At 42.5% G+C, this 7,835-nt stretch overlaps 1 pseudogene; it reads right to left on the reverse strand.

The window, feature by feature from the left end:
- Positions 1-535: 535 nt before the first annotated feature.
- LOC129403460 (40S ribosomal protein S12-like) lies at positions 536-7,514 on the reverse strand (annotated as a pseudogene).
- Between the last annotated feature and the right edge of the window lie 321 nt (positions 7,515-7,835).

Raw genomic sequence — 7,835 nt, forward strand, 5'->3', positions numbered from 1 at the left:
TTCTGGCTCTGTGCTCAGAAATTATTCCTGGGCTGTGCTTGGGGAACCATATGGGATGCTGGGGATTAAACCCAGGTATGCTGTGGGCAAGGGAAACACCCTACTCACAGTACTATGGGTCTGGCCCCGGCTTATGTTATTTCTTTCTTAAAAAATTTCCAGGACCTTCCTGGAATCATTTCAAACCTAAACTTACTTAGCAAGGCTAGCTTGCTAACTCTGCAGTGATTGCCATGTTTTCCTTCAATTCTATATAGACTTCTCCTCTGCACCAGGCCAAGAAGCATGACAGAACTCTTATTCATGATTACAGCTGGAAATATCCGTGTTACCTAGAACTTGATACTTTCCTTCTATCTTTAATGGGGGGTGGTTGTGGTTTAATGCAGGCTGGAACTGAATTGTCAGGGCCCATTTTGCCTCCCCTAGAAACATACTTGCTCTATATTGGGGCAGGATGAAAATTTACCCACGTCTTCCTTCTGATTGACCACTGATCCATTTCTTAAAAGAAAACGTCAAAATTCTTACATATTCATTTCCTGCATTTGAAGTATTCCTTGATGACATCCTTGGCCTGTGATTCTTAGCAACAATCCTTAACCACAGTACAACTGTAGCCAACTATTTTAGGGGGTTTCCTTACTCTGTCAATGTTATGGAGGCCAATATATACCCCTAGTTTCTTGTTTGTCATTAACCTTAATTAGGTTGATCTGCTGCTCAGCCCAAAAAGGGCCTCCACCAACTTGACATACATAGGCTCAACACAGTTGGATGCAAACATACAGAGATGGGCTTGGCATTTGTCTAAGGCTTTGGCAGCTTTGCAGATTGCACGTGTGAGGCCATTGTGAATGAGAGCGATCTGCAGCACCTTCAGCAAAGCAGTATTCACATCCACTACACCTCCAGAAGCAATGCCTTCCTCTGCCAGGGCAATGGATTGTGGTTGGAGTTGAATCTTGATGCTATGCCTCCACAGAATTCAGTGGTGGCAGGAAAAAGCCATGGATCCTTTTGGTTTCAAGAAATTTCTTTTCTTCCTCTGAGCTTTCCTTCAAACTCCTTCTCTTGGCTCAAAATTCTCACCTTCAAAAAGACTTACCTAGGAGTAGCTTGAGTTTACATGTGCAGGTATGAACTAGCATGCGTGCATGCAGTTTGCTTTAGTTTTCCATCAGCTTAGATTGTAATCTGTGCTAAATTCCATATCACCATCTGGACTGCGACTCTGACAGAGTAAACCATTTTGTCTTGTGCCACTTCTATATTTCACTAAGTACCTCGACAGTTTAATGATAAAAAGTCAGAACAGTTAATGCTAAGGTGAAGGAATTGGCCGTCATGCCTTGAGTTAGATGAGGTTTCAGATTATTTGGTTAGCTTTTAGATGCTTCTGGGGCCGGTAAGAATGTTGGACCCCCTGGACCCTCTAAGGAAAAGCAGAGACCATAGGACACAGCAGCTAGAAGCAGGTAGTGGAAAGAATGCCTGGAAGAGTACCCCCTACATAACTGATGCCCTTCTGCCCATATTAAGAGCCTCTCCCTATTACTTGGCAAGTCAATTTACTAAACTTGGAAGGAGAAAGAAAGGAGATAGCTTTGATATTTGTAGAGGCAGACAATAAAATAAAAGTACCTCTGGGGGTCGGGAGCGATAGCACAGCGGCTAGGCATTTGCCTTGCATGCGGCCGACCTGGGTTCGATCCCCGGCATCCCATATGGTTCCCCAAGCACCGCCAGGAGTAATTCCTGAGTGCAAAACCAGGAGTAACCCCTGAGCATAGCTGGGTGTGACCCAAAAAGCAAAAAAAAAAAAAAAAAAAAAAAAAAAAAAAAAGTACCTCTGGACTTTCTGCTCAAACTTGTTAGTCTGTTCATATCTCAGAATTTGGCAGAGTCAATAAAGGTTTGCAGAAGCTTTTTTTTTTGGGACAGGGTCAGACTTCCTGAAAAGCCCCAAATGCAAACCTCTGCCAGTTAGCTCAGATACACTGCTCCCACCTGCCAAAACTATTATTTTATTTTAATGTAGGAGTACTGCTATTTATTCTATCATTGATTAAGCTGATTGAATTGGGCATGAACTCCATATTACTTTTTTATTCAGAATGTTAATTTTATTTTACTTATATTATTATTATTATTTTTAATCACCATGAGATACAGTTACAAAGCCGCAAGGGCAGCTGTGTGCTACTGGAATCCTAAAATTTTAGATAATTAGGATCTGGAGAAGTCTCTGCAGCGAGCTGCTCGGGTTCGAAGATTCTTTTATGTGTTACTGGATCATGGCCATTAAGGAGCTTAAGTAGCAGCCTGAAGCAATTTTTTGGGCATGACATCCCCCGATAAAGGGCTCCTGACTGAAGACCTGACACAATTGCTCCGGCGCTCCTGACGATTCCTTGGACCCCTGATCGCAGCTATCCTGGGATCATTGCTGTAACCACCACTGATGCTGTTGCAGGAATAGTTCTTCAAACTTCGGTCCAGACACACAACTTCGTCAAAACATGCAAAATGACTCTTACCACCTTTGGACAATGCAGGCTACTGTCAACCATGATGCTGAGCAACAATTGGACACTCTACAGCAAGTGCTACTTTAGGTCCAGGGCTGGGTTAATATCTTAGAGTAACAAATGAGATTGTTCGAGTGTTTAAGGATCATTGGCTTGATTTGTAGGACCTCATCTTCCCCCAGTTCTTTACCTTGAGGATGCCAGGCTCCCAAGGATTTATTCTTGTGGATCAGGTTGCCAGGCAAAGCACTACAAGGGAGGGCTGATACCCTGGCCCGGCTCCCGGCGAGGTATTCCAGTATAGCTTAGAGGTTACTCCAAAACCAAGGATTGATGGGGCCTATGAGGAGCCCCCTGCATAGACCCGATCATCCTTTCCTTCCTCTCCCTGCAAAAATGGAGTTTTTATCACAAGGGATACTGGACAATGCCTCCCCTGACCACATTAAATTTAAAACAAAACAGGGGGAGATGTAGGGAGCCATTTTACCTTACTGATCTTATCCTGTCACTATTTGTTTATCACTAGCTAACCCCATGCCACACCTAGCAAAGGTTGCCACTCCTAATCTTACTGATCTTATCCTATCAGCATTTGTTTCTTACTAGCTAAAGCCCATGCCACACCCTGCATTTCTATTGGGGGTCCCGGGGCATGTGTACTATACCACCTCCTCCCAGCAGGGAGGTATAAATACTGTAACTGCCATAGAATAGACGCCTTTTCTCCCTCCTCCGGGTTCTGTGTCTGTTCATTCAGCTGCGTCCCCTTCTCAGCCCCACGAAGGATTCTCCCTGCTGAACAGAACGAGACCTCCACATCGACTTCCACAACCTCCAGGGTCCCATGGGGACGGGGGAATGAGAAGGACAGGCCTGTCCCCTATCCCTTGAGGCCTGGAGTTTGCTGTCACTGAACCCGTGTACCTGCACTTCTCATTGGGTTCTGGATATTGGCGTCCACCAGGGCTTTTAGGGGGCAGATGATGCCTGCCCCCATCTGAGGCACTCTGGTGAAGTCAGCCTGGCTTAAAGTCTGGAGGCATCTCTGCAGCAAGCTGCTGGGTTCCAAGATTCTTTTGTGTGTTTCTGGATCATGGCCACCAAGGAGCTTAAGTAGCAGCCAGAGGTAGTTTGTGGGTTTGACCTCCAGGGTCCCATGGGGATGGGGGATGAGAGAAACCAGCCCATCCCCTTTCCCTTGACTCCTGGAGTTTGCCATCACTGAGCCTGCATACCTGTACTTCTCATTGGGTCCTGGAAATTGGTGACTGCCAAGGTTTTTAGGGAGCAGTGGAGGCCCAATGCCTGCCCCTCTCTGAGGCACCCCTTAAGTCAGAGGTGGCTTACTTAAAGTCTGGAGTCATCTCTGCAGCGATTTGGGTTTGGAGATTCTTTTATGTGTCTCTGGATCATGGCACTTGTTTCCATCTTTTCTAGAGAAACGAACCATTGGCATATGGCCTGCAGGGGTGCCTGCTCGCCCGCAGTGCACCAAGCTGTGGGCTCTAACTGCAGCTTTTGGTCTCTTTTGAGATTTATGGGTCTCTGAAATAAGGCCAATAAATGAGCTTGTATAACTGGGCCAGATGTGGCTTGTGGGTGTGGTTCCCACATACCTAACTTTTGGCCATTTGATTTCTTGGTAAACTTGGCCCAAAGTTGTTGGGGTTTGGCTCAAGGCATAGAGGGAATTTTGGGATATCAGGAAGCCTGAATTCACCATCAGGCTGCTGGTGTACTTGCTCCGCAGGTACAGGTTGACAGGTTGACCTGCTGGCGGCACCATACCCCCATACCAAAACTTTTGATCCCGTCTACTGCCTTCCTGGAAAGAGAAGTATACAGTTTTCCATCCCAACACTTAGTGTTAATCCTGTAGGATGTTGGGGGTCTTAGTAATAAAAACAGTGGCTTTCTCCAAGGAAAAACACTCTGGGTATACTAGTTACTAGTAGTCCAATCTAAATAAGTCTTCAAGTGATGTTTAAGAATGGCGCCTGATTCTTTATTGAGTAGCCATCAGGATTTCATGGAAGCCCAACAGGAGAATAATAATATGATCTTTGGTGCATACTTTCTACAGCTTTACCTTAATTAAAACCAAATATTTCTACAAAATTATTTCATACTGATCTTTGAAACTCTACTGGATGCAGTTACTTCATCAAATATTATAAAGGGAAAGGTCGCTTTTATGATTTAAACATATTAAACATATCTAAATACAGGTTTACTATCCATTCATTTCTGGCTCATTCAAACAAGTCAATAGGGATGCTGTGGATTTTTTTTAATTTAAAAGAATTTTTTTTGTGGATCACCATGAGGTACAGTTGCAGACTTACAAATTTTCATGATTACATTTCAATCAAACAATGTTCAAGTACCCATCCCTCCACCAGTGCCCTTTTTCTACCACCAATGTTCCTAGTGTCCCTTCTGCCACCCCCACCCCTTTCTTCCCCCGCCTTTGTGACAGACACATTCCCTCTTACTCTCTTTCTCTCTTTCTCTCTCTCTCCTCTCTCTCTCTCTCTCTCTCTCTCTCTCTCTCTCTCTCTCTCTTCCCTTTTGGGTGTTATGATTTGCAATATAGGCACTAAGCAGCCATCACATTTGGTCCATAGTCTACTTATAGCATGCATCTACCATCACCAATGATCCCTCCAACCATCATTTACTTAGTGGTCTCTTCTCCCTCCCACCTACCTTTTCCCCCATCACATGGGATCGGCTTCCAAGCCTTGGGGGGATGCTATGGATTTTAAAATTTATCAACAGCTTTTAACAGATTGTAAAAATATTTCTTCTGAACATTCTTCAACCTTGCTATTCTTCCTCCACAAATTTCCATTAATTCTTCTTCCGCATCTCTTTAGAAAAAATGTAGGTTTGCTTTGAACATTATCTAGCATTAAAGTCGAAAGTATGGATGCAAAGGGAAACTGTGTGTATTAAGAGCCATTTAGCAGGGATTCAGCTGGGAATTAGACACTCCAGATAAAGTCCATGGAGTTCCATAAGGCCACTTGAGCAATCAACCACGTCATACAATCTGTGACAGTTATCTAAGATGTAGATGCCTCATTGTGTTAGAAATGGAGAAAAGGAGCATGAGAGAAGAGGATTATATATTTTTTCTCCTTTTCTGGACTTACAAACTGTTTTAGTCACTTGGTCTTGTTTTGACCTTGCATTGCTATTTCAGTCTGTTGTCAAATACACCATGAAGGCCCACAAACAATTTTTCATTAGTTCCATGACTTTACTTTGGACTCCATCTTTCCAGATCACACCTGCCTCCTGGGCTTGAACCAGCACATAGGAAACAGAATGGAGTAATAGCTCCCTCTCATTTCAAATATAATGTTTCTGCTTTCAGGGTTGAAATTGGTGCCCTTTAGAATAGTTCCCTTTGTAAGAGAAAGACAATGCACCATAGCACTGTAGAACAGTTGTTCTGTTGTTCATCGATTTGTTCGAGCAGGCACCAGTAATGTCTCCATTGTGAGACTTGTTGTTATTGTTTTTGGCATATCGAATATGCCACGGGTAGCTTGCCAGGTTCTGCCATTCGGGCAGGATATTCTTGGTAGCTTGTTGGGCTCTCTGAGAGGGATGGAGGAATCGAACCTGGGTCAGCCGCATGCAAGGCAAATGCCCTGCCTGCTGTTAAATGTAGAATAATTAAAACATATTTACCTCTAACAAGTGAAATTCTATAGCAAGAATAATCAGCATCTATCGTAAGGAACTTGCAGAAAAAATAGGGAAATATGAATAAATTAAGGTTTTATTAATATTTTTAATAACAAAAATGTCCACAGTGGGGAAACTAAATCTAACACATGCAAAAATTACAGTCTGTCAAGCAATAATGAAATGTAGCACATTACAAACAATATATTTTTTCACTCTCATTCTCATCTTCTCTGTCTTTTGTTACTTCTTTCTTTTACTTTTCTTTTTATTTTTCCTCTTGTCCAGATGTACATATAGTCACCTCAAACTATGTCACATAAAGTGACGCATAAGATAAAACAAAAAATGCTTATATGTTAATGACTTTAGAACTATTAAAAAAAAGTAAAAGCTTAACATTTCAGTAGAAATATCCCATTAAGTTCCCCTCTAGAACTTAACCTGAAATGGTGTCATACCAGAGTGAGGGAAGCAGGGTTCTCAAATCATGAGTAAACCAATTTGTCTTTTCTGCATATACAAATTAGCAAAGTGTGAGGTGTGGGGTACTTTTTGATTAATACATAATTAACTAGGGGCTGGCACGGCTTGCTACAACCTAAAAACATACATAATTAACTTGCATTTGCATCACTTCATGCCAATTCTATTTAAAACCATAAGCATCTGCTAACATTTAGTCACAAACAATATAGAGCCCTGTGGATTAAAAAAAAACAAGTGTGTATGTTGGGGGAAGATGTGGATATACAATTATGTTGCCCGTGTTGTTCTGTTCCTGAAAGGTGGTGACTTTCTGAGGGGGGAATGGCTGCACACAAATTTTAGTGAAAATAAGGTGACATCAGGCATTATTTCACTATAGTAGGATTTTAAGCACCGTAAGTCTATTTTTTCATCTTTGGATTCTACCTAGAAGGTTGTTGTTAAAGGTGATGTCAGGATTCTTTTGTTGTTGTTGTATTAACTAGGGAGTGTGTACCTAGGAACTTGAATTTCTTCCTTCCACCTTTCAGATAGATTTTGCTAATGTTCTTTTTCATCCTACTGGTCATGGGGCCTACTGAAGGAGGAGGGACTGGTAATCTTTGCATCTTGACAGTCTCCATTCTGAATTGGAAGAGCACAAAACAGAGTACTCCATCCCTGTACTTGAAAAGAGTTGTAAAAGACAAGTAGCCAATTATAAGACAATTACAGAACTTCAATCAGAGAGTAGTTGATGAGTGCAATGTCCACCATACTAGGGGAGTTATAAAAGGTACTAAGAGCTGCCATCCTACAGGTCTGAAGCCAGGGTGGGAACTGGAATTAGGCAGGGGTATGTGGGAACGATAGAGGAACACTCACATCTGTACTTTGACAATATTTCAGAGGAAGTTCTGTGTAAGTTGAGGCTTCATAAGTGAGGAACGATTGATCAAAAGAGGGGAGGGGATGGTTTCTACAGTGATTGGGACAGAGGAGAAAATTTTGGATACAGAAAAGCTTGGGTGTTTTTAAGTATCTCCAAAGCTAGAGGAGGAGGAGGAAAGTGGGAGGGAAGAGGTGCAGTGGGGGGAAGCAGATAAAGAATCTTCCTGTAGTAAAGGAATATAC

Source organism: Sorex araneus, chromosome 3 (assembly GCF_027595985.1).
Source record: "Sorex araneus isolate mSorAra2 chromosome 3, mSorAra2.pri, whole genome shotgun sequence".
Classification (NCBI taxonomy): Eukaryota; Metazoa; Chordata; class Mammalia; order Eulipotyphla; family Soricidae; genus Sorex; species Sorex araneus.